Genomic DNA, 25,428 nt, shown 5'->3' with positions numbered 1-25,428 from the left:
AAAAAATTATTTATTTATTAAAATTTCTAAAGAGCCCCGGCGTTCGCCCAGTATTTCAATGTTGTTTAGTTGTCACTCAGCCTTCACTACAGCACACCAAAAACAATCAATCTTCAAAAATGACTCAGATTCTGTCACTAATTCCCGTCGAAACCCCCTGTCTATAAGGGCAGAACAAAGTGGATTTGACCTCCTATCATCTCACTCTCCTACAATTGTCTCTCCTTTCAATTCTTGTTCGCCCGTGTTTACTTCCTCTATTTCCATTTAATATCATGATAGAAATACTCTTCCGACAAATTATCGTTTTGAGATTGTCATTTGTCATTTCGCGATCCCCTAAACACCTTTAATCGCCCCCGTCACGCTCCGTACTCCCTACCTACCACCATATCCCCGTTTGATGTGACATAATGGTGTGCCAGTAATCTCCTACGGTAACTGTATGGAGCGATTATAAACTTCCTATGACTTGAACCATTGCGTGCAGAGAACCCACCGAAACGCTGCTTGACGATAAAGGACCAACATGGAGGAGTGAAGATATCAGTACAGTTTTTAATACGCCTCGTCTTGTTACGCTACTAACCTACATGTCAAAAAAGAGGACGCTAAATAACCTTTTATTTTTCTAACAAACAATCCCACTTAATCAGATTTTTAAGTTTAAATTGCTTAATTTAATTATTTCATTTAAGTAGCTATTTATTTATTAACTAAAAGTAATATCCACAAATATACGACTTCTACTTTTTCTTTTTTCCACAGTAACAACGCATGGACGCTTTTTTTTTTTTTTTTTTTTGTGATTTCTGATTTAATACTAATATTAATTTTTCAGCGATCTCCAGTTATTAGGATATTTAAATAAATTACTAATATTAACGTTTTTCCCTTTTATTTAATTTTAAATTCACGTAAATTTAACCATTTTCTGTATCCAAAAGACAGTCCATATTTCTCCTGCAAGAATCAATATATCCTATTAATAGCACGATTTTTTTATCGTGTTACACTAAATCCCAGGCTATATACGTGATGAATATATAACTACTCATCTTCTGCATTCCTTTCAGGGGGAGGGAGGTGACAAATAGCAGTTATTTTTAGTCAATAACACGCAGCAGACAAAAAGCCAATGCAATTTCACTTCGCTTGTCGTCTGAGAGCAACAGACAACAATTGATAGTTGAAATCTTGGAAGAGGCTGTCATCTAGTGATAAAAATGCGAACTATTTTTTCATCAGTTTTTTTTTTTATCAATTGTTAATTTCACTCGCGTCGTCTGCACTAGAATTCTATTTACAGGAATTAGAAAAGCAGACGAATTATTAGCTATAAAACATATTTACCGTATATTTCTCAATACAGACATCGCGTTAATGCATCCTACGTATTTATAATTATTCTAAATGTTATTGGCTGATTTCTGCAAACGTAGAAACTAAAAAAAAAAGTAACCGAACACGTAATTATCGGGGAAAACATTCAGGCGATTAGCTTGATGATATATATTAACAGAAACAATACTTTTAGGTCATTAGTTAGAATAAACGACTTTAAATGATTTCATTTATTTTCATTAAGCCTAATAAACCATAGAAATGCGTGCTTTCTTTCTTTCTTTCTTTTCCTCATAAATAAAAATTACTCCTTTATGGTGAAAGAACAAATATAAAAAATCATTTGAAGCTCTACTTAGAAGCAAATGTTTTTAATGAATCAAGAAAATTGTTGGTTATAAATGTATTAAGTTATCCGCTCGGATTCATTATATCTGAATGGAGATATAAAGTCGATTTTTTCTCCCGCAAATCAGGTTTATTGAATGATAATTAATTATATCTCTAAACTCCTTAATTACTGGAGTCGTAGAAGTCGGACGATACTCCGTTGATTACGGAAAATTACTACCGAGCTTTATATTACTAGAAATTAAGTTGTTTTTTTTAGATTATGGCTTGATTTGGCAGTTAATTATGTGAAATAGAACCGGTTTTTTTAAATATTTCCTTTGCTGTAATCTTTAGCAATGGAGATTAATTTATTCTGTTATTCGAAGCAGATCGTAGAAGTAGGGGGGAGGGGGGAAGGGGCTCTTTTGTGACGTAGTTGTGTTCGTTAATATTCAGCCGATCTGAAGCTGATATCGGAGTCAATGTCTGAAGATATTTTATAATTCTTCGAGTGGACTGCTTCGTTCGGTTTCCTCATCTACTGATGAGGAAACCAAACGGATTTTTCCTCATCGCTGTGTAAGAGGTAATGACACACATTTCGACACAAAGATGATATCTGGGTGTCATTGGCCAGCATTCATTAGTGGGGTTGTCATGAATTATTCACACCGTTCTTGGTGATGGCAACAGCGTCACTCTTGAGGAAATAATGACTTAAAAATGAGCTCTTCTGACACTGCCAGAGAGTATTGAAACCTGTTTGAGGCTGTAGCCTATGCTTTTTTTTCCCCCTTTTCTGAAATTAACTGTTTCATCATGGTTGTAGCCACCTCTGATGATAATCCGGTGGCCGTAGGAACCGGAGAAACTCCCGGTTTCTCCAGCTTTGGATATTAAGAAAAATTCTCGAGCATAAACTCTTTCTCCAGAAGAATAAGGACATAAGTTTAGCGTACGCTAGTGTGGTTCGTGGTGTATTTGTTTAGCCCTGATGGGTCCAGATATCCAAAATCCCTTTCGAATTTACTCCAATTTATCCCCTCCAGAGATTTTAAGGTTGGATGCACGAGACTAAAAATAGCTAAAGCAGTTGAATGCAAGAAAGGACTTTAATCTAATATATCTGGGGTTGGACTGGATTAGTAGGATCCTTCAGGGAAACAGAAACCCAGAGGTAGTTTATATATTGGGCCGAGAAGACTAATAGAATCCCAATGGTAGTTTATTGATTAGGCCGAGAAGAATTAAAGGATGTTCAAGATGTGGAAGACCTGGTGATTAAAGGGTCAAGGCATCCAATATCCCTTTAGAATTTTCCCCAATTTATCCCCCCCCAGAGATTTTAAGATTGGATGCACGAGACCAAAAAAATTAGCTGAAGCAATTGGATGCAAGAAAGGACTTTAATGTAATATATCTGGAGTTGGACTGGATTAGTAGGATCGCTCACGGATTGAGGAACAGAAACCGAGGAATAGTTTATTGATCGGGCCGAGAAGAATTACAGGATGTTCAAGATGACGATGACCTGGTGATTAAAGGGTCCAGACATCCAATATTACTTTCAAATTTTCCCCAATTTATCCCCCCAGAGATTTCAAGGTTGGATGCATGGAACTAAAAAAAAAACTAAAGCATTTGGATACAAGAAAGGACTTTAATCTAATATATCTGGAGTTGGACTGGATTAATAGGATCTCTGAGGGATTCGGGAACAGAAACCCAGGTGTAGTTTATAGATTTGGCAGAGAAGACTAGTAGGATCTCTCAGGGATGGGGGAACATAATCCCTGGTAGTTTGATTAGGCCGAGAAGAATTAGAGGATGTTCAAGAAAAGGAAGACCTGGTGATTAAAGGGTCCAAACATCTGCTATTCCTTTCGAATTTACTTCAGTTTAGCTACGACCAGAGATTAAGGTTGGATGCACGAGACTAAGAAAAAATAGCTAATGCAGTTGGATGCAATAAAGGACTTTAATCTTATATATCTGCAGTTCGACTGGATTAGTAAGATTGTGGAATAGAATCTCAATGGTAGTTTATTGATGTATGGCCGAGAGGAATTAAAGGATGTTCAAGATGAGGAAGACCTGGTGATTAAAGGGTACAGAAATCCGATATCCCTTTCGAATTTACTCCAATTTATCTCCCTCCAGAGATTAAGGTTGGATGCACGAGACTAAAAAATTAGCTAATGCAGTTGGAAGCAAGAAAGGACTTTGATCTTATATATCTGCAGTTGGACTGGATTAGTAAGATCCCTCAGGGATTGGGGAATAGAATCTCAGTGGTAGTTTATTGATTGGGCCGAGAAGATTTAAAGGATGTTCAAGATGAGGAAGACCTGACGATTACGATACAGAAAGAAAAAGTTCAATATGCGATGTAAGCAGACAGCGAGAATGATATGTGGGTTATGTTTATGATAATACTACTAATATTCGTTGAATAAGCTTCCGATTTAGTCTTTCAGGGTAATTTTCATATTGGACTAAGTCGCTGAAGATTATGAATGAATTAGGCTGACATTTGGATATTTCTTAATCCACCTCCCATTACGAGAATCGTACTGAGATACTCTTTTCACGCATGGAACCACACCCAAAGTTGGCAGCTCTCACTAATTTGACAGTAAGATGTATCCATTCTTGATATACGCATTTCTTTCAAAATATACCTTTTCTTTTTAGTTTCTGGTGACTACTTAATCAAAAAACACGAGTCAACAGACGCTACACGCACAGTGGTGTCTACCTACGAGCCTTTAAATTTCCGGAGGGGACAGATATTTAGGGTATGAAACCCTGTAGGCGTACGTATTCGCGGGGATGATGTAAGCGGTTGGATTAGTCCACAAGCTTTTCTTGTCTGAGATGCTAATTAAAATCACATCTTCCTACGGTTTCTTGGCTCGATTTTTTTCTCAACCTTCCAAACATAGAGCGCCACATTAACCCAGGGGCTCTGACTGATGGATCATTCAATTGTTTACAGTAATACATAGCTGAGGGCAGGCCAAATATGTGGAAACCCCTTACGCACATGCGCACACATAACCTTCAAGTATAAGAAGAGTTGTTCAGCTCTGATGGTATCTCTGCCGTTCTTAAAATTGCCAAAATTTTTGTTCTTACCCCAAATTTAGGCCACTTTAACGAGGCCAGCGCTAAGGTAGGGATTGTGATTAATCTTCCAGGAACACTTCCAGAAATAATAAAGACACCTGTCTACGATTATGAAGTCAGCCGTTCTTGTAACCTCCGCTAGAAAACACGGAAGAGCAGCGTTTATTTTTAAAGCTCCGTGCAAGTCGTTTTGAATACATTGTTCTGTAGCGTTTATCTAAGCACAGCTTTGAAAATGCTGACCCAAAATACTGTTTTTTAAAATATCTCAAAATATCTGTTATAACTCAAAAAATATGTGGTATAGCTCAGAAATATTTTCTGAGCGTTAAATACATGTTATAAGTCAGAAATATTTTCTGACTCAAAATATTGCGTTTTGACTCTTATTGCTTTATGACTCAAAATATTGCGTTTTGACTCTTATTGCTTTATGACTCATAAATATTGTGCTCTAACTCAAAATATGTGTTCTTTCAGGAACAAAATATTATGTAGTAATATTTTGAAAGAACACATATTTGTTTTTTTTAATGACATTAAACAACGTTAAAATGTTGTTTAATGACTCAAAATATTACTTTATAACTCAAAATATCGTGTTATGATTCAAAATATTATGTTATAACTCTAAATATAATTTTCTGGCGCAAAATATTGTTATTGCTCTCCCACGTATTGTTTTATGCCTCAAAATATTGTATTTTGATTCAAAATATTACTTTATAACTCAAAATATTGCTTTTTCGCTCAAAATATCGTGTTATGATTTAGAATATTGTGTCAACTCCAAATATTATTTTATGACTCAAAATATTGTCATATAACTCAAAAATTGTTTTTACTAAAAGTTAGAAAAATTTTAAAATAAACATTTGAATAAATTTTTCCAGAATTTAAAAATTAATAATATGGATCTAAAGTTATACTACATCGGTGTCGGAAATGTTTAATTTGTCCAACCCCTAAACATAATTGTAAACAGTGCGACAAACTAGCCTTGTACCTAATAGATTTCGCAGGGTTAGGCGTACCCACGTTAGAAAAGGAGCGATCTAGTTCCATGTGTGTAAATAGACAAATATCCTGGTCCGAACAAGACCTCCCACCTGAAAAGCGCATATTTTGAGACAATTCTTTAGAAATTGTCCCCCTATTCAACCGATAATTACAATTTCTCTGTAACGACCAACCAGCTGGGGTTTTATTGCCCTAATGCTTTTGGGTCCTATTGTCCCGACACTGTACTGGGTAGGAAGTAGAGCGTGCAAATGACAGCTCTCTGTATAATCTCACGGATTGGAGAGTGAAGAGAATAGCACTGATTATTCGGTAACTCTGCGAACACACAAATAGATTTTGCTGAAAGGCTAATCATCATTTGTGATGCTGGAGGGAACGGACATCCGAACTAAGAAAGAGCATTTCTTAAAGCCTCCGTGTAATTCTTGAAGTGTTCCACCTATCCTCTTGAAAATTTTCACAATCATTCGATATTTTATGACTGTGCTTTGTTTTAAGGGTCATCAACAGTTCAATAGATCTATGAACTGTTTCAAGGATCATCAACAGTTCAATAGAACCTTTGCTAACATACTGTAAATTAATACTCTTATGAACTGTCTTGCGCTTTCTGCTTTGAACTTTTCTGGAGATTCAAAGTTCATAGAACCATCGATCTATTGAACCGTTGATGATCCTTAAAACAGTTCACAGATCTATTGAACCGTTGATGATCCTTAAAACAGTTCACAGATCTGTTGAACCGTTGATGATCCTTAAAACAGTTCACAGATCTATTGAACTGTTGATTATCCTTAAAACAGTCCAAAGATCTATTGAACTGTTGATGATCCTTAAAACAGTTCACTGAACTATTAAACTTTATTGATGATCCTTAAAATAATTCGCAGAACTGTTTTGAATATTGTCGGTAGTATTGTGAACTATTTTGAATATTACCGACGGTACTGTGAACTGTTTTGAATCTTACTGGTGGTATTGTGAACTGTTTTGCAAATATCGATATTCTTCAAAACAGTTCCTTAACTATTTCGATGTATTATTAGCTTGGTAATCTGCTGTTGCTGTTCGAATGATAGTCCAGAGAATTACATTGGAGATCATGAATAGCCTTCATGGACTTTGTTTTAAAGTTATTAGAAGCTATGAGATACAGTCTATCAAATTACTCAACTGAAAGACTTTTAAATAGTTCTTTGAACTATTTTGAAAATTGTAAACAGTACAACAAACTAGACTTGTACTTGCAAGAAGTTCATCGAGAATATAGCTACTCCTAATTTTCGAAATAAGTCGCGGAACTACTCATAATATTCAAATTAGTTCATAGAGCTGCTTATTTCCTTCAAAATAGTTCGTAGAACTGCTCATTGTGTTTAAAATATTTCATAGAACCACCGAAAGTCTTAAAAATAACTTGTAAAGCTACTGGTCTTCAAAACAGCTCATAAAACTACCGAGATAGTTGACAGAACTCTTTTAAAACTTACTAGAATGTATAATAAACTTAAGATTTCTCAGTATTTTTGAACTTATACTGTAACTTTCTGTACGTGTAATAGTGCTATGAACTGTTTTGAAGATTTTCAGTAAGAACTGTTTTGAAATTTTTCAAAATAGTTCATAGATCTGCTTATTTTCTTCAAAATAGTTCTTAGAACTGCTCATAAATAACTTGAAAAATTAGTGGTCTTCAAAATAGGTATTAGAACTACTGAGATAGTTCACAGAACTATTTTAAAACTTACTAGAATGTATAATAAACTTAAGATTTCTCAGAATTTTTTAACTTATAGTGTAACTTTCTGTGCTATGAACTGTTTTGAAGATTTTCAGTAAGAACTGTTTTGAAATTTTTCAAAATAGTTCGCGGAACTATCAAAATAGTTCATAGAACTGCTTATTTTCTTCAAAATAGTTCTTAGAACTAATCATAAATAACTTGTAAAATTAGTGGTCTTCAACACAGCTATTAGAACTACCGAGATAGTTCACAGAAGTATTTTAAAACTTACTAGCATTAATAATGAACATCGGATTTTTCAGTGTTTTTGAACTTATAGTGTAACTTACTGTACGTGTAATAGTTCTATGAACTGTTTCAAAGATTCACTGATCTTCACGTAATGGATGAAATATTTCATTTGAACGATTCATAACCGCCAGAGTAGTTCAAAGCACTATTAAAAGTTCTACAGCCATAAAGTAGCGTCTTTAATCTACGATGATCATTAAGTCTTCAAGAACTATTCTCTCTTAAAATGCTATAAGATGGTACCAAATGTAATTTTAAATACAAATTCCATTTTTAGGGATGAACGCATCGATTATTCTTGCGAAGTATTAGTGTATTAAAAGTAAATAAAATTCAGAAGTATCGTCTTCTGTCCGGAACAGCACGAAGTATTATTTTTTCTTCTCTCTTTCTCTCTGCAATCTTCCAAGCCTTGTTCATGCAGAACTGTTTTATAGCTTGCAAGGTGTTGACAGTGTGGTATGGTTGTTTCATCTCAAGGTGAACCGTGTATAAAAGATTAGTTTGGCAGGAGTCCAATACTTCTTCATGCCTAAATACACTTACAATGGACTAAGCTTTTCGGAAGATGGCTTTTTCTTCCCCCCTCTCTTTTTTCCCCTTTCTATCACTCCTCCTCAAGCGTCACGGAAAATCTTATAGTAAAGAAAAATAATATATTTAAGAAAAGAAACAAGCTTTTCACATCCGTCTAGCAGTCCTACCGAGAATAAAAGCTTTTCACACATAAAAAGTGCCATCTGTCGGTAGACAATATTTCCTTTCTTATGCAAAATCAATTTAGAAAATTAGATGAATCGTTGTTAGATGTGTGCTTGTGTTACTAGAGGTCAAAAAAAAAAGAAAAAGAGCCACTCTGCTCCTAGGATTGCTTGACACGTGACCATGATAATTTAGATTATCTTACGATAAAATATAATATGATGTTAGACCAAAATGCAATACCACTATAATAACTATAATATATATTTTAATTAGTGATCGTGATCAGTGGTTTTCGCGAACTTCGCGATCACCATAATGGTCGCGACCCACACTTTGAAAATCACCTCTCTATCAGCAATACGTGCCGTATACGTCTTCTCAAGATCTATTTAAAATCACTAATTCAAAAACGTATACTGCATTACCAAAAGTTTGGGTAGCCCTTTAAGTCGATGTACTGCACTGTAAGTTACAATTTAATTCATTAATTCGTTTTGAATTAGCGTCAAGGTCACTAAACGGTCTGCGAAGTGTGTGTCCTACGGATGGTTTGTCACGGATAAAATTATCCCTGGTTCGAAAACTGGATTATTCTGTTCTATTCCCCATTTATCACTTATCGATTCCAAGAGACGTATTTTGCTGATTTAATTCTAGATATGTAAATTTGAATTTCTATCCCTTAGGAAACTGTGGCGTCAAATAAAAAAAGGGTGGTGTGTGTGTGTGGGGGGGGTGACCGTGTTTTTTTTTTTTTTTTTTTTTTAAGAGGGATTCACCGAACAGGGACACAAATTGACAGACAAAACACCTTCTCATTATCGCCAGCCTATCTCACCTCAAGCGTAATATAAAACAGAGTCTGTCGGTTCTTTTAGAAGAGATTTTTTTCTCCCCCCTGTTCATTTTTTGTTTTTCGCCTCTCTAACCCGAACCCCGAAAACGAAATATGCGCCGCCTTCGGAATGCGCAACTGCCTTCTGCACGAGATTACGACTCAAATTAGACTGGATCGTTTTTGAATTCTGTGCACTGGACTGCGACCAAATTAGCCCGGAGACTGAAGGAGTAACTGTTTACTTTTGCGTTTTTATTACTTTGTAAGACCAGGTTGTGACCTCGCCAACGCTTTGCGATGCAGACGCGGTACTACGGCTTCCGTTTACCATCGCCGTAAGTCATTATGCGAGGTTTTGTCTCTCCCCTGCGAGATCGTATTTCATCGCTCTTCCTGTTGGCTGACGAATGCGACTTTGTGCCCCCACCCCCCCAATTTTTCCTCCCCACCCCACCCCACCCCCACGACGGTTTTCGCGTTGTCTGGTTCGTAAGCCGCGAATTTTCTTCACGCATAGCCTCCGCCATCCCACATCAGAGCTCATTTAATGGCAGGAATGTCCCCACTTGGCCGGGGAAAGGGTATAACTATCGTACCTGCTGGAACAGATAGCTGGGCCCACCAAATTGCGCCAGCTGCCTCCTCTTATTTGCCTCCAGCAGGTTTGGCGCATGCGCAGTGGCGAGTACAGCCGATTTGTCTCCGAGAGCAATGTGTATCGCGTTCGAGTGGGGAAGACAACAGTGGGAACTGGTTGGAGGCGAGTTGTACATTGTTGTAAGTCGGCTTTTAATTGGCTGCCATAAAAGATATTAAGTATACTTCCAGGTGCTCGCGTGATGGCTCGGCAGCTGCTGTGGCTCGGCCCTGTGGTCGCGTGCAGAAGTTAAACAGCGCGTTGTCACAATTGTGTATGGATCCCGTTGCCTGGACGCATGTAATAGAATATTCGCGCGCGAGACTGATGGAAGTTTTTGTGGAGGAGGAGGAGGAGGAGGATGTGGCGCGAGCATGCGATTTTGGTGCGCGAAGAGCAGTGAGGGTGCATCTTTGGCTTTGGCTGGGGATGCGCCACACGGAGCTGTAACAGCTGTCTGAACGGGTACAACTGTTGGACGTCATAATAAGTCACCCCTTCCACAATTGCTACTTCCTGTTTAACTACAAAAATACTCTTAATTCACTCATGAAACACCATCCTTCTCTCGATCTCTCTCTCTCTCTCTCTCTTCTTTGTCTTTCTATTCTCCACTCTGTTTCTTTCTTTCTCTTTGAATCTTTATTTCTAGTCTGGCTTCTCTGTCACTTTCTTTCTCTATATTTTTCTGTTTCCCTTTTTCTTTGTCTTTCTTTCTATTTGTATCATGTTATTCTATTCGTTTTCTCTCTCTTTCTGTCTACCTCTTTCTGCCTTTTTTAATATTGTCATCTTCCTCTCCTTCCCTTACATTTCTAGCTGTAATTCTAACATAACTCGGATCCTCTTTCATTCTATCTTTTTCTCTGTCCTTTTTTCCTCCTTCTCTCTCGTTCGCTCTTTCACCAGTCGTGGACTATCTTTCGTTATATTTCCGTACGATTTCTTTTTCTAGTAACCCAATCCCCTCTTTGCTGTTCATCTTTCATTCCACTTTTTCCTAATGAATCTCTCTTACTTCCTGACTTCAACTTGTTTTTTTTTATTTTTTTATTTGTCTCTGTCTATCATATTTTTCCTTTCTCTCCTCGTTATCAATTTTCCTCCTTTCATTATCTTTCAGCCCCCCATCTGCTAATTTCTTGTATTTTCCTTATTATTCGATAGACATTCTGCCCAAATAGATCATTACACATCCGTCTTTTAACCAGTTGTGTAAAATACTTTTAGATTGACGATTGGTGATGCAACCTGCAATTGGAAATAGACCGGTGCTGAAACCGTCACGAAAAGTATGATCCCTGCAAAGAATCGTCCTCTCGGAACAGAAGTCAACGTTGTCGCAGCACTCACCAGCCCACAGTGAGACGACTGGGAGACTTGTCAGAACGCTGCAGGATATGGGTTACAACGGTCGTGCAGCCGTCCACAAACCACTAATCAACCTGGCTAATGCCAGACGCCATCTACCTTAATCTCATAAGGTCCACCATTCATTCTTGGCTGGTAGATCAATGGAAAGCTGTACTCTGGAGTGACAGGTCATGGTAAATGGTCTACCAATCTGCGATACTATTTTCAGATACTAATTTTTAAGGGAAAAAGCCCTTCGGGTAAGTGTGGATGGACGGCAGATTAGCGCATGGTCTTCCCAGAATTCTTAAAGTTCCACAGCGTAGTAACGAGGGTTAAACCATCAATGGAGAGCTAATTTTAACAATATTTCCTTAATCGGCGAAGTTTCCTATCTGAGCTGCAGGAGGTTCTTGATCCATAACTTAAAGGCTTCTGCGCGTGTTATTTCGAAGCTCGCGAAGTGTAATGAGTGAGTGGCGTGAAGTGTGTCATTTTATTGATCGACGCTATTTTGTTTCAAATAGATCGGTGTCACCTATGTAAATATGTTATCAGCTTAATCTCGGCTGGTGATACATCACCAGCGTCAAACTGCCTATCTAGGTCAAATAAGGCAGCGCAAACACACCTCTATAGCTAGAGGAACAGCTATCGGACAACGCTTTGAACCATTGATATCATAATTCCCAACTTTCAAACTGATTATAATTTTTTTTTTCTTTTTAAGGTAAGGCGAAAAAAAAAGAAAAAAAATAAATAAATAAAAGTTATGGCATAAGATTTCAGCTTACAAATTGCTAGCACAATACCAGGATTTAAAAATAAGTAAATAAATGATTTAAAATCAATTTCGTTATATTTTCTATAATTATTAACCCAGTTTTATTGATTTATACTGAAAGAGCATAATTTCATTATTTATTGATAGAATATCGGTTTAAATGCGTGGAAATCAACGAACTGCAGGTGCAGAAGCGTTGAAATCAACCAGCTACACGTGCAAAAATGTTGAAATCAACCAGTTACACGTGCAAAAACGTTGAAACCAACTAACTGGACGTGCAGAAGAGCTTAAATCGACTTACTGCACGTGCAGAAGAGCTGAAATCAACCAGCTGCACGTGCAGAAGAGTTGAAATCAACCAGCTGCACGTGCATAAGAGTTGAAATCACCTGATAGACGAATAAACAATCGATTTCGAGACTCGAAATCGTTTGCTCATTTGAATGGTCACTTTCATGCAGGTCACGTGCTCTCCGTTTGTTGTCGCTCTTACAGCTGTACATTGTTTAAAATGTTAATTATCTACTTTCTGCATTGTTCACTTGTGTAAATTGTTGGCGTCCGTTTTTTTTTTTTTTTTTTAATTGACAGAAGAGCAATTTTCAGTCACCGATTTTTGCGGCATTTGCTTGATGGAAAAATTTACGTGCGCATTAAGCCAAGAGTGATAAAATGTAAACTGTGATCTCCTCAACGTATTTCCGGTGTTTTAGCTACAACTTCCTGTCATATATATATAATGGTCAGAGATCGCATTAAAGCGAATCAAATAATAAAAAAAAAAATAAAAAAACTGCAGTGGCAAAAGTTAATACGAAGGCATTTCTTCTTTTTGTCTGATTTCGTAGCAATAAAGAGAGAGGGAAAAAAACGTGCCATGGGACGCCCACCTGTTCACGATTTTGCGCTGTGGAGGGACTGGTAATCGTAGCAGGATCGCAGTAATTTGCACACTTCTGGTAGCTGGAAGTGGTTTGGTGAGAAAAAAAAAAAAGATAGTAAAAGTGTCTATGTTCAGACTTGGGATCGTCTTTGGGTACAGAGGTTACGCGCTAAAGGATATCATGTAGCCCAAGTAGTCGTAAATGATACTTACCACGATTCAGGTGTGTGCGCGCAGCGAGACCATCCACCAGTGGGGCACCGATTACTTGGAAGGGACCATTGTGACTTTAAGGGAACGTATAAACCGCTCTGTACGTTTGACTTATTTGAAACTGACTTCGTGTCGTTCGGTGAAGGGAGGGGGAGGACCCGGGTTTGAATCCTGTCAGTCATGCGACGAATTTTTGTAGCCTTTTTCACAACGTGGCTGAGTTGGTCGATCCCAGGAGAGGCTCGCGTGGTTTTTCATCCAGAAAACCGACCGGAAAATACACATCTGGGGTGGTGGTTCCTCCAAAAATTCTCTCAAGTTCCTAGACTTTAAAAAAAACAAAAAAAACAACGACATTCAGGTTAATTAATGACTTTTATAGAAAATCTCTTACCATTCTTTGTCACGCGGACGTAGTTTCTGCTGCGTGCCTTTTTATGGATAGTTGTACGCGCACTTTCCTGGACTGGCAGTTGTTTGTGATTCCGCCCCTTTCACCCGAAACTGTCCGAGCACGTGCCAAACTACGATATCCGATTTCTTTCGTTGGGGTTACCATAGAAAACAAATAATAATTAATTCGGGATCAGTAGATTTAAATTCGATATTATCGTGTGGAGAAAAAAAAAAAAAAGATTCAATATAAAGAATGAGACTGGGGTGCAGGGAAACCTTAGTGATGCAAGGAGGAGAGAGAGAGAGAGAGAGAGAGAGAGAGAGAGAGAGAGAGAGAGAGAGAGAGAGAAAGACTGTGCAATGTACAATTGTCCGACTGGGACGGCTGAAATGTTTTTAGAGATTGTAACAAGGAATGCCACCCACCAAGAAATAATAGTTGATCCACATTCGTGATGTGAATTTTGTAGATTTAATTTTAGAATGAAGGAAGGTGAAGTTGTTCTGTGTCAGCCATTTGAGTAGTGATGGTATTGGCAGCACTTTATGCAGCAGCACCCTCCCCTTCTGGGGAGTGCGCTGCTGCATAAAGTTTACAGAACTGTTGTCGTAAGGCATAATAGGCTTTTACTAGAGAGAGAGAGAGAGAGAGAGAAATAAGAACAAATACTTGAGAAGGAAAGAAAGAAAGGAAAATTCTCTCTCTTTTTTTTATTTAGTCAGGAGAGAGATAGAAGAACACGAGAGGGAGAACGGGAAAGAAATATAAGGAAAAAATGGGAAGGAGAGAGAAGGAAACAGATAAAGGAGAAAAATGGGAAGGAGAGAGGGAGAGAAAGAAGGAAACGTATAAAGAAGAGAAATAGAGATGGAGAAGAAAAGATGGAAAGAAGAAAGATAAAGGAAAGAAAGAGAGAGAGAGAGAAACAGATAAAAAAAATAGAAATAGAGAGAGGGAGAATGAAAGATAAAGAAGAAAACAGCAAGAGGGAAGAAAGATAAATGAGAGAGAGAGAGAGAGAGAGAGAGAGAGAGAGACATATAAAGGAGAGAAATAGACAGATGGAGAAGGAAAGATAAAGGAGAGAACTAGAGAAGAGAAAAATGAAGGCTAGAGAGAGAAGAAAACAAATAGCAAGAGGGAGAAGGAAAGATAAAGGGGAAGAGAGAGGGAGAGAGAGAAGAAAGATAAAGGAGAGAAAGAGAGAGAGAAGGAAACAGATAAAGGAGAGAGAGAGAGAGAGAGAGAGAGAGAAATAGACAGATGGAGAAGGAAAGATAAAGGAGACAGAGAAAGAGAGAGAGAAGGAAATAAAGGAGAGAGAGAGAGAAGAAAGATATAGGAGAGAAAGGGAGAGAGAAGGAAAGAGATAAAGAAAAGAAATAGCGAGAGGGAGAAGGAAAGATAAAGAAGAGAGAGAGAGAAAGAAGAAAGATAAAGGAGAGAGAGAGAGAGAGAAGAAAGATAAAGGGGAGAGAGAGAGAAGAAAAATAAAGGAGAGAGAAAGAGCGAGAAGAAAAGGTAAAGGAGCGAAATAGAGAGAGAGAGAGAGAGATGTGGATCTGAAGTGGATCGAGATGCTCCGAGTTTCGTTGTGTATATAAACCTCCATTGCAGACTGCACAAGGTTTTCAAACTACAGCTCATTTACAGACCCTCGAGGACCACACCGAAGCAGTCACATCTTGCACTGGAGTGTTGCATCGGGTCGAATCTTCAATCAATTTTGCGTTTCGCTTGTCGGCTGCGGTTTCAGTTTCCAAATGTAAATGATTTAACAGAATAATACCAAACGAATAATGTATTAACTCATGAAATAACTGTTTATAGCTCTGTTATTTTTTTTCTTCTAAGCAACGTTATTTGTTAAATTATAATTTCGATTCCCCTTGTCCGAGTGGCACATTGCTGGACGTGAAAAGCAGAACGCGTGGCACGGTAGTTTTGAATCGTCTGCCTTTTCATTTCAATCGTCTGCTGAATTTTCATTTCAATTTCAATCGTCTGCTGATTTTTCATTTCAATTTCAATCGTCTGCATTATTTCATTGTTTATTAAAATTATCTTTGAAAAAGAGAAGCGTATATTCATTAATTAACAAAAAAACAAAAAAAAAACAATGCGAGTTGCTGTTACAAACAGCACGAGTCGGGATCGGTTCCAGTTACTGCGGGTGGGTGCGGGTCTACCCCACCATTAGCACTTTGCAGAACATTCCAGTTATCTGACGCCAATCCGCGTCTTTTGCACACTTGACTGACGATGCTTTGCGAACAGTAATCACTATAACGACAATCACCGTGACTCCAGTTCCCTTCCCCCAACCCCCTTCCATTATGATATCCCAACTGAGGTAAATGTGCATTTGTCTTGTTCATTACATCGTATAACGCAGCAGGGCACCGCACGCCTTAAAACAACCCCCTCCCCCTTCGTGCTAATCAGTCGGAATGTGCATTAAGGGTTCGTGCAAATTGTGCATCGCTTTGATGCGCCGAATTAAGCATTCACTCGCCTTTCCTTAATCTAATTGGCAGCAAATCTCTTTTGTCTCGACTGTGTGGAGTCAATTACACCAACGTCTTACGAAAATCTCGAGAATCATAAGAAACGCTACAATCAGCGTCCGAATACTCCCAGTGGATACACGACCGGGAAAATGATGATGGATTGCGTATAATTATTCCTTTTCTCATACGCAGCGTCTGGACTACTTTTCTCTTTTAATAACCACATCGATGTATGGAAATGCGAGGTCTGTTTCTTAATCGTATTCAAGATTTGGAGGCTCAACTTCCGGTTTCCGGTATTCCCAATCCCATTGTTCCATGTAATTCATTATTAGTATGGAAATCGTTCAAACTGTGCTAACGTAAAAATGAAACAGACATCAGTAATTACATCACTTCCTGTTTATTCTTAGGCTATTAAGAGGTCATGAAACCTCCCAGTAGCCATACCGGTTTACATCGGATTTTTTAGTTCATTTGCGTTTTTGACGTCATTTCCGGTTGAAATGATATTATTAAATCGGAAACCGATTAAAAAAGAATAATTGGTTGTTGGTTTCTGCTGTCACCATGACATTCTTTTGCAATTTCAATCGTCTGCTGAATTTTTATTTCAATCGTCTGCCGAATTTTTATTTCAATCGTCTGAGTTTTCATTTTGCATTGTTTATTAAAATTATCTTTTAAAAAGAAGCGTATATTCATTAATTAACAAAAAAAAAAGGGAAAAAAAAAGGGAGTTGCTGTTATAAACAGCATCAGTCGATTTCGGCACTTCCTTAGGGGAGGGTTGTCTTCGTGTCACTGAATCACCTTTTGAAATATCTTTATCTGTTTATCTTTTGCCAAGATCTTTTACTTCTGTCTATAGAAGGTTTTTCAAACTACGCGCAAAAAGCATTTTCTTTTGGCGATGCAAAGAACTTCCAGTAGAGGGCAGCAGTTCACCGTTGTAAAAATTCTCTTATCAATGAACATCTTGGCTGTGTTTTGGTTGGATGGGAAAAATCAATAAAAAGTTTTTGTCATCTTGCCAAACAAATGAAGAAGAATTACGAGAGAGAGAGAGAGAGAGAGAGAGAGAGAGAGAGAGAGAGAGAGAGAGAGAGAGAGAGAGAGAGTCAAACATTGTTAATCTAATGGCTACTAAATCCATTACTACTGTAAGGACAACACAAAAACAACTTAGGCTTAATTACTGCCAATAAATTCTAAAAAGATTTCAATTACAAGGATTACTTTAAAAAAATATTTTGCACGAGCCATCAATAAATCTAGAATTATTTTTTCTTCTTTCGTTCTTGTAGATTACGAGCCTTACGTATATGCAAAGACCTTTCGTGACCTTTGATCTCAAAGTACGGGGTCCCGTACCGAAAGAGGGCCACGTATTGAACATCAGGCATGATCCAAGTTGCTATTTTACGACTTCTTTTTTTTTTCTATCCTTCTCTCGCTCTGCTATTTTTCTCTCTTTCTGTTTCTCACGCTTTCTTTATCTCTTTTGGCGTACCACCAGAGTAACAGGAGCTTATAAAATCTGAAAGTGATGAGTGGGAGGGGTTGTGTCGCATTCGTGACCTTTGACTTCAATGTACGGGGCCCCGTACCGAAAGAGGGCCACGTATTCCTGTTATTTTTTTTCACTCTTTCTGTTTCTCACATTTTATCTCTTTTGACCTGCCACCAGAGCGACAGGAGGTTCTAAAAGCTGAAAGTGATGAGTGGGCAGGTTGTGTAGAATTCGTGACCTTTGACCTCAATGTACGGGGCCCCGTACCGAAAGAGGGCCACGTATTCTGACGTATTGAACATCAGGCATGATCCAAGTTGCTATTCTACGACTTCTTTTTTTTTCTATCCCTCTCTCGCTCTGCTATTTTTCTGTCCTGTTTCTCACACTTTCTTTGTCTCTTTTGGCGTACCACTAGAGTAACAGGGGGTTACAAAAGCTGAAAGTGATGAGTGGGAGGGGTTGTGTCGCATGAGTGACCTTTGACCTCAAAGTACGGGGTCCTGTACCGAAAGAGGATCACGTAATCCGATGTATTGAATATCAGGCATGATCCAAGTTGCTGTTTTTCACTCTTTCTGTTTCTCACGCTTCCTTTCCCCTCTGTTGACGTTCCACCAGAATAACAGGGGGTTATAAAAGCTTTCATAACACCAAAACCAGTCCTTCTTTCTCTCTCTCTCTCTTCCCCTCCCCTTTTCAACTACCTCACCCCCTTCTCCGTAGGTGACGAACGGTGTGCTGACACGGAGCAGGTGAGGTGCCGTTCATTAACCAATTCCACCTGCTTCGTCGGTGCGGAGAGGAGGGGTGGGGGAGGCTTCCATTACATCTGCTCGTGACAGCAAGTGGTCACTTATTGCTGCGCGGCCCACCGCAGTTTGGACAAAGCTCCGCCCCGCTTGTTAGTGTGCTCGTGCATCCGTGCCACCCTAATTATCTGTTTTTGGTGCATCCCACATCGCAGGACACAGACGGGGACGTGGCTGGGGGTGTCGTGTTGGCGGAGATGACCACGTCTGCGCAATGGAAGGGTGAATTGATCGTTTCCGGAGATGGAAGTCAGTCTCTCTCTCTCTTTCTCTCAAAATACGGCGGCGATCCCGGCACGTGGCTGGAAAGCACACCGAGTCTCCACCTTTCAACTCTTCCGTTTCGTGTAATGGCACGATTGGTGGCTCCGCCTTTCGGTTGCAATTGCCGTAGTCGAGGCAATAAAGTGTCGGAGGCACCCAAAATCATGTCGTTTTCCCCTTTAAAGAACGCTTCCCCGGTCATCATAACCCTTTCGGGTATGGCGATCCGAAAAGATCTAGCATATAAATCTTTATTTGTCCTACCAAATTTAAAATATATGAGTACATTGGTAAGCGACAAATTCCCTTCACGGCAGACAATGCCAGGGGATTGTTGTTAGCATTTAGCTTGCAGCAAGGTAGTCGAGGCCATGAAGTGTCAATGTGAGTGTGTGCTCTAAGGCTAGTTTGTCTCTTCATCCATCAAAATAATGTCAATTTACAGATCAGTCAACCCTTAATTTTGTTTATTTTTGATTAACACGTATTTAAATATTATTTTTTCTATATTTGTTTATATTTATCTGTGTTATGTTGTCAATATTTATTTGATTAACCCTTTTTATATTTATTTTTTCGTTACCTAGTTTATTTATTATTTTAATGAATTTAATTTATGACAATTTTGTGACTATCTTCGCGATCACCGTGGAGATCGCGATCCACAGCAAAATAAACCAGCAAAGATTTTATATTATAAATCCAAAGGGAGGTTTATGAACCCATAACACCCTTGGTATGGCGAATGGGTTGACTGTTGAGAAGATACGAGGAATTTATTGACAAAAATTTGAATTTCTGAAAAATTTCAATGTTCGGGGAGGGGGAAACATAGAGGTATGGGGAACCATAGTGATCGAGTTCTCTGCAAGAAATTCTTAAATGGAAAGTGCCGAGTGTGCAGGAGTGTTGTCATGAGGTCACCAATTCCTTGAACTCCACTCAGGCTGTCATCTCCGAACAGCATTGTGCAATGTCTGTAGAACTGTTTTGTAGTATTCCTGGTTCATTGTTTGACCCTGTTGGACAAATTCATAAACCCTGAGTAAAATAAAATACAATAAGCAGGATCTTCACAGCTGATTAGGATTGTCTTTCTTTTTTAGGACCTTACAAAAGACGAATTCTTCCATTTAAAATACGTTCTGTTCATGTATTAGTATGTGTAGATGAATGACCAAACATGTTGCGACAAGTCACAATATCATAATACAAATCCAGTCCCCGAACTTTTTCATCACATCTCAGTATCCCAGAATTTCCTCAAAGCATATGTATTCTAAAAAAAAAAGTAGTTGCTTGTCTGTTCGCACTGTGATTTATTTTCATGGATCCCTTAAACTCAGGTTATGTAGTGGGGCGCAAGCACCCTGGCCCACGATTGAAAAGGGACCTAATCCATCATTAATTCTTTCATCCTACATCGAAATATAATTCATCATCTCCTCTCTTTTTAGCAGTGTCTGACATCTATAGAAAATGCCCGCAGCAGAACATGAATGTCTCTGTGTGAGAGGGAGTGGAGTGAGTTCTCGATTGGGAAGGAGTCCATTGGATAATCTGATGGCTAGCATTTTGAACAGAGCCAAGGATATATTTAGGATGTCTATTTCCTAACATGCTTTTTCCAAAGAATTACCGATAGTGGGGTCCCCTATCTACATGCGCGAGCTCATGTCAGCACACTATACATTCCAGGAGAGCTTAGGGGTAGTAGCCTTCCTCAGTGAGGGAGGGAGTTGGAGATCGCAATATTATTCATTCTAAAAAAAATAAAGTTCTTCATGATCGGAAGTTTCTTGTGACGTCATATCCGGAAGATTCAGTTAAAATTTTTATCAAAATCTGGCTTTTGCTTTAATTTTTTTTATCCACTCTCGCTGTTTTTTTATCCCTCTTTGCGGAATTATTTCAATGCCATCTTGTCGACGCAACCCTCCCTTACTATCACAACAGGTAATCACAGTTTCGTATTACTGTCCCCTTGACTCCCCACTGGTATTACTCGGACTCTGATCGCGACTCGTGATGAAAGCAAGAACACGCGCGTCTGGAGGCGTATATTTCAGTACAATGACACCGGTGTCGCTGCGGTCGAAATGTTAATGTGCCTCACAAGCTATGATACTCTTCCCCCTCCCCCCCATTTGTCCCTTCCCCTGTTGGTGGCCCTGTGACCCAACCCCTTGCGCAGAACACGCTATGCTTAAAGAACAGCCAAAATTGCTATTGATCGGAGAATGCGTTCTGTCCCCTTCTCCCCCCCCCATAGTACTCCGGCTCCCTCCTTCTACGGTCTGCGTCGCTCCCCATGATGGCTAAATGGCGTGCCAAGACAGGGTGCGTGCCGACCACAAAGTCGGTAAAGACCCTGTAATCTATGTGTGTCGTTTCCTAGGTTACTGCTGCAGAAGTCAGAGCGTGTGAAACAATGTAATGGATGGATCCTTGCTGGCGACTTGTTTGGAACTTGTGACAACACAACCAGATCGTAATGACACCGTGGCTGGAGAATGCAACGAACGCTAATGAATTGTCCCACAACCCCTTTAAAAAAGATGGCCGAAATATGAAATAATCGTAGATTATCGTGTTGGGTTTCGATAAGTGGATTTTGGAATCTGAATGGTCCTTGGAATAGTCCATCTCTGTCCAAACAAAGATGTCACATCGCTGGTGATTGACCGAAGAGCATTTCTGATTGAAAATAAACAATAAAATGATCTTCAAAATAATTAAAGAGTGGTGTATCATCTTGGACACTTTTTTTTTAAGTGAAGCAGATGCTGTGACGTACGAATCTAGATGGTTTCCATGGCGACGCCTTTTCTGAGAGTATATTGTTCAAGATTTATCCATTTACTGTATATAACAGCGAGCTCCTTAGTCCCTCAACCTTCCCCTTTCTTAAGGCAAGTGTATTTATTCGGCCATCTGCGGGATTTCCGTCAACAGGATGAGAAGGGAGAGGTAAGAAAAGATCTACCGAAAGAGGAAAGTGCATTTCTCTCACTGTTATCTCCCTTCGGGTCCTTATCTTCTATCATTTAAGGGGTGCTTTACGACATAACAATGTTTTACGGAAACTCTTTTGGTGAGAACCAGACGTTTTTAAGGAATTTTTAAGAGTTTTTTTCTCCTTAAGTGTGGAGTCTTGGTCTAACAATGAACTGGTTCACTTTCAACTCACTTTGTAAACGCTCCCTCCCCCAGCTTCATATAAATCACTCATGAAAGTCTTCACAATAGCTGTACTATGACGTGCAAAAAAATTGGGACGTACTACTAATGTATTTCTATATTTATATTTAGAAGTTATTTATTATTGTTATCACCTAGATTTTTTTTTTTTTAAAGTCGATAGATTTTATAAACTTTTTACCTACGCGATACCTCGTGGCCTTCGTTACCTTTGAACGAAACAAGTTTGTCCGAAAATGTAGTACATTGCGACTACAGTACCGTACTGTTCTGATCTCTGCTTCAAGACGTAAACAATGTGAATTGATTGATCTGAGTTTGACCCACTTTTCCTCATGTGTAAGCGATTACTCTTTGGGAAACTTCAGTGTTGTGGTGAAATAACCGACTTTTATTTATTGCTACTAAGGGGGGTATTTCCAGATTTCTTCATTTATTAAGACACTAAAGGATATTTTCAAGACCAGTTCATTATTTATCTTTACGTTTCCTTTCAATAATTACGAGTCTCAAGGACAAAAGCAAATAATCACAGACCATTAGTTAAAATGGTGGTTTACAATACGGATAATTGCTCTGTAATTTTGGAAAAGAAACGCAGTTGGGCCAATTACTTACACCTACTTAAAGTAAATGTTGGCACCGACTTCAGAAATTAGGTGAGCTTTTAAAAATCAAGTTTAGTATTTCAAAAACACTTCTCTCGCTGTCTGATTCGTTCCGAATGCGAAACAACACTCAATATTATAATCAGGTATTTTGCTACTTACAAAATACCTGATTATAATAATCAGGTATTTTTAAACGAGTTCATCGAATTTATGATTCCATTCTTTCGTTTTTCCTATTTCTGATTTTCTATAATTCTTCCCACAAACATAAAAATTCCTTACATTTATAAAACTTTCTAAATAGTGCTTAAATGAAAAAAAAAAAAAAATTAATAAACTGCTTATTTGTATAATGATTATTGAAGTCTTTCGGCTATGTTTTTTCTTTTCTTTTTTATCTCATAAATATTTACTCTGGCGTTAGGCTCTATTAGGTATTATGCAGGGCATGGCCTCAGGTTTTTTTTTTTTGTCAAGGTTAGCGAATTGGCATTCTGAATGCGTTCTAGGACCGGTAGATATTATCAATCACCAGCACTCTTCGCAGATACCCAAATACCGTCCACCCCCTGAGTTTATAGGTGAAGAATTAACACAACGCTCTACAGATGTTTACAATATCTAATTTAATACAAGATTTAAGCTTAAAGAATATCGTATTTGAAATATGTACGTATGATTGCTGTAATAATTATTATTATTAGAATCATATGTACACTGAGCAGCCACTTTATTAGATACACTAGTCAAATGTTCCTCCTGTTAGCGTAGTTAGTAGGATCGTCGTCCTCCTCACACCAGTGGAAAAGACCTGAACTCGAGTCCCGTCAATGGCGAGAGGAATTTTTATGGACCTTTTTCACAACGTGGCTGAGTTAGTCAGTCTCAAGCGAGGGTAGTGTGGCTTTTCATCCAGCAAACAGAAAACCGACTTCAGCTTACGGACAATATACACGAATCAATATGGTCTTAGTCACTGATGCTCATAAAACCCTACAACAACAACCACCACCCCTTCTATCTTCCCTATCCTTCCTAAATACATTGTACATACCAGTGGAACTCGTATAAGAAAAGACATCTGGCAAGTTCAAGAAATCTCAGGTTAATGACTTTTAATCGCTAACGGCCTCGCCCCTTCTACCCCTCATTAATTAAAGGGGCGAAGAAAAGACGAAGACAAAAGTTACATAAAAAAAAAACAAGTCCTCCGCTGTGTTCCAACGTCCCTCTTCTTATCGGCTGTGTCGATCTACACAACACTCCCCCTGGTGGATCGATGTAGTTACCTTAATAAATTAACCCCTTTTATTTTCCCCTCACCCAAGCGGGGTATGTATCACATCGCCCTACTGTTCTGTTTTTCATGGAGTTCGAACAGCTGCTAGTAAGGGTTTATATCTTAACCTGTTCTCCGAAACTTATCCCCCTACTTTTATGACATTATAAAGACATTAATGAAGGAGCTTTTAACCGTTGACGCCAGTGGGCGCGGTATGTTAGAAAGGTGTGTGAATTAAATGGTTTTAATAATTGTTGCTAGGTTACTGGAAAAATCTGCACATCTAGGCAAAGAATTTAACCCCTGAGGGAAGGTAGAAGGTGATCAGCTCTAGATCCGGGGCTATAATGTAATGTGTAAGTATCCGTTTCCACATTCTTTGATGTTGTACTGAGTCCTATTGTATTTCTGAACAAAGTAACTGTTCGGTTATAGTATTTATGATGCCTGGACATCTGTCAGATCATTAATATTTCTAGATGGAGGCAGTTCGTACCATTTATCTAATCCTTGCTGCTTAACCATGTGAACATTTGTCCTGCTAATGATCACGAAGAAACGTCGCAGAGGATTATGGGTAACTGCAACGATTCTGTACAGAGTCTGTGCCAAATAGGGACTGTTGGTCTTGTTTTTACTTGTATTTCCCTTTTATATAGAGTTTTATTTATCTTTTTATTTCGCCTTTCATAAATCAAGGGATAGTTCTGCCAGATTTAAACTGGGATTATGGAAAAATAATAACAAATCCCTTTTATTGTACGAATATGTAACTGTAATACTAGATAGACTACTTTGTATTGAATGATGAAGCGAACAAGAAATTATTTGTTTAGAATTTATTATTTTTTTTAAATCTATTAATACTGTTAAAAGCAATGCCCTGATAAACGCGTGTCCAATGGAATTAAGTATACGTAATTCTATTGGATTTTAGCGTCTCAAAGTTCACGTGATATCTGTTCACAGAAATACGGTATTTTTAGTCTGGCTATGCTTCACCGAAAGGAGAGCTAGCATCTAAAAAGAGGGGTTAGAAGAAGAAAGAAAAAAACGCTATCTCATAAGATAAAGTTTCCTCTGTCTTAAGAGAAAAAGTATATTTGAAAATCCTTCACCAAAGCGAATATTTCGCATTCATTGAAAATATTAAACGTACGAACTATTTTTTATTATTATTTAAGCAGTTAAAAACTATTAAAGCAAGCAGATTTATACGCAAATGTAAAATTTTAACATTGTTTAAACCTTTGTAGTGAAAAAAAAAAATCTGAAAATTAATTTATAATTTAATTTACATATACAAAGGCAATTAACAGAGTTAAATTCAAAGAAGTAATCTTTTAAACATCGCCAAACGATAAATTATTCCTCTGTAAACAATGAAATGTCAATCAGCAGACGACGAATCAGGAAACAAACAATATAAAAGCAGCGCAAATGCAACAGATTTAATATGTTTCCAATTTCATTGTTGACCGCACTTATCAGTCAACAACAAACTTGCACGTGCTAATAATTGTAAATTTCATGAAAACCTCCATGTGTCAGTCAACAA

The 25,428-nt window shown here is 38.2% G+C and overlaps 1 long non-coding RNA gene across 2 annotated transcripts in view; it reads right to left on the bottom strand.

The window, feature by feature from the left end:
• LOC150085324 (uncharacterized) overlaps positions 1–25,428 on the bottom strand; it is a 72,280-nt gene that overhangs the window by 45,068 nt on the left and 1,784 nt on the right. For both annotated transcript variants that reach the window (XR_016546968.1, XR_016546969.1), the window contains exon 2: positions 13,675–13,820. This is a non-coding gene — a long non-coding RNA (uncharacterized LOC150085324). The remainder of the gene's footprint in view (positions 1–13,674; positions 13,821–25,428) is intronic.

This window comes from Mastigoproctus giganteus, chromosome 5 (assembly GCF_048544385.1).
Source record: "Mastigoproctus giganteus isolate SK-2022 chromosome 5, ASM4854438v1, whole genome shotgun sequence".
Lineage (NCBI taxonomy): Eukaryota > Metazoa > Arthropoda > Arachnida > Uropygi > Thelyphonidae > Mastigoproctus > Mastigoproctus giganteus.
Note: the sequence above shows the minus strand (reverse complement) of the source record. Positions and strands in the feature narration are given on the sequence as shown.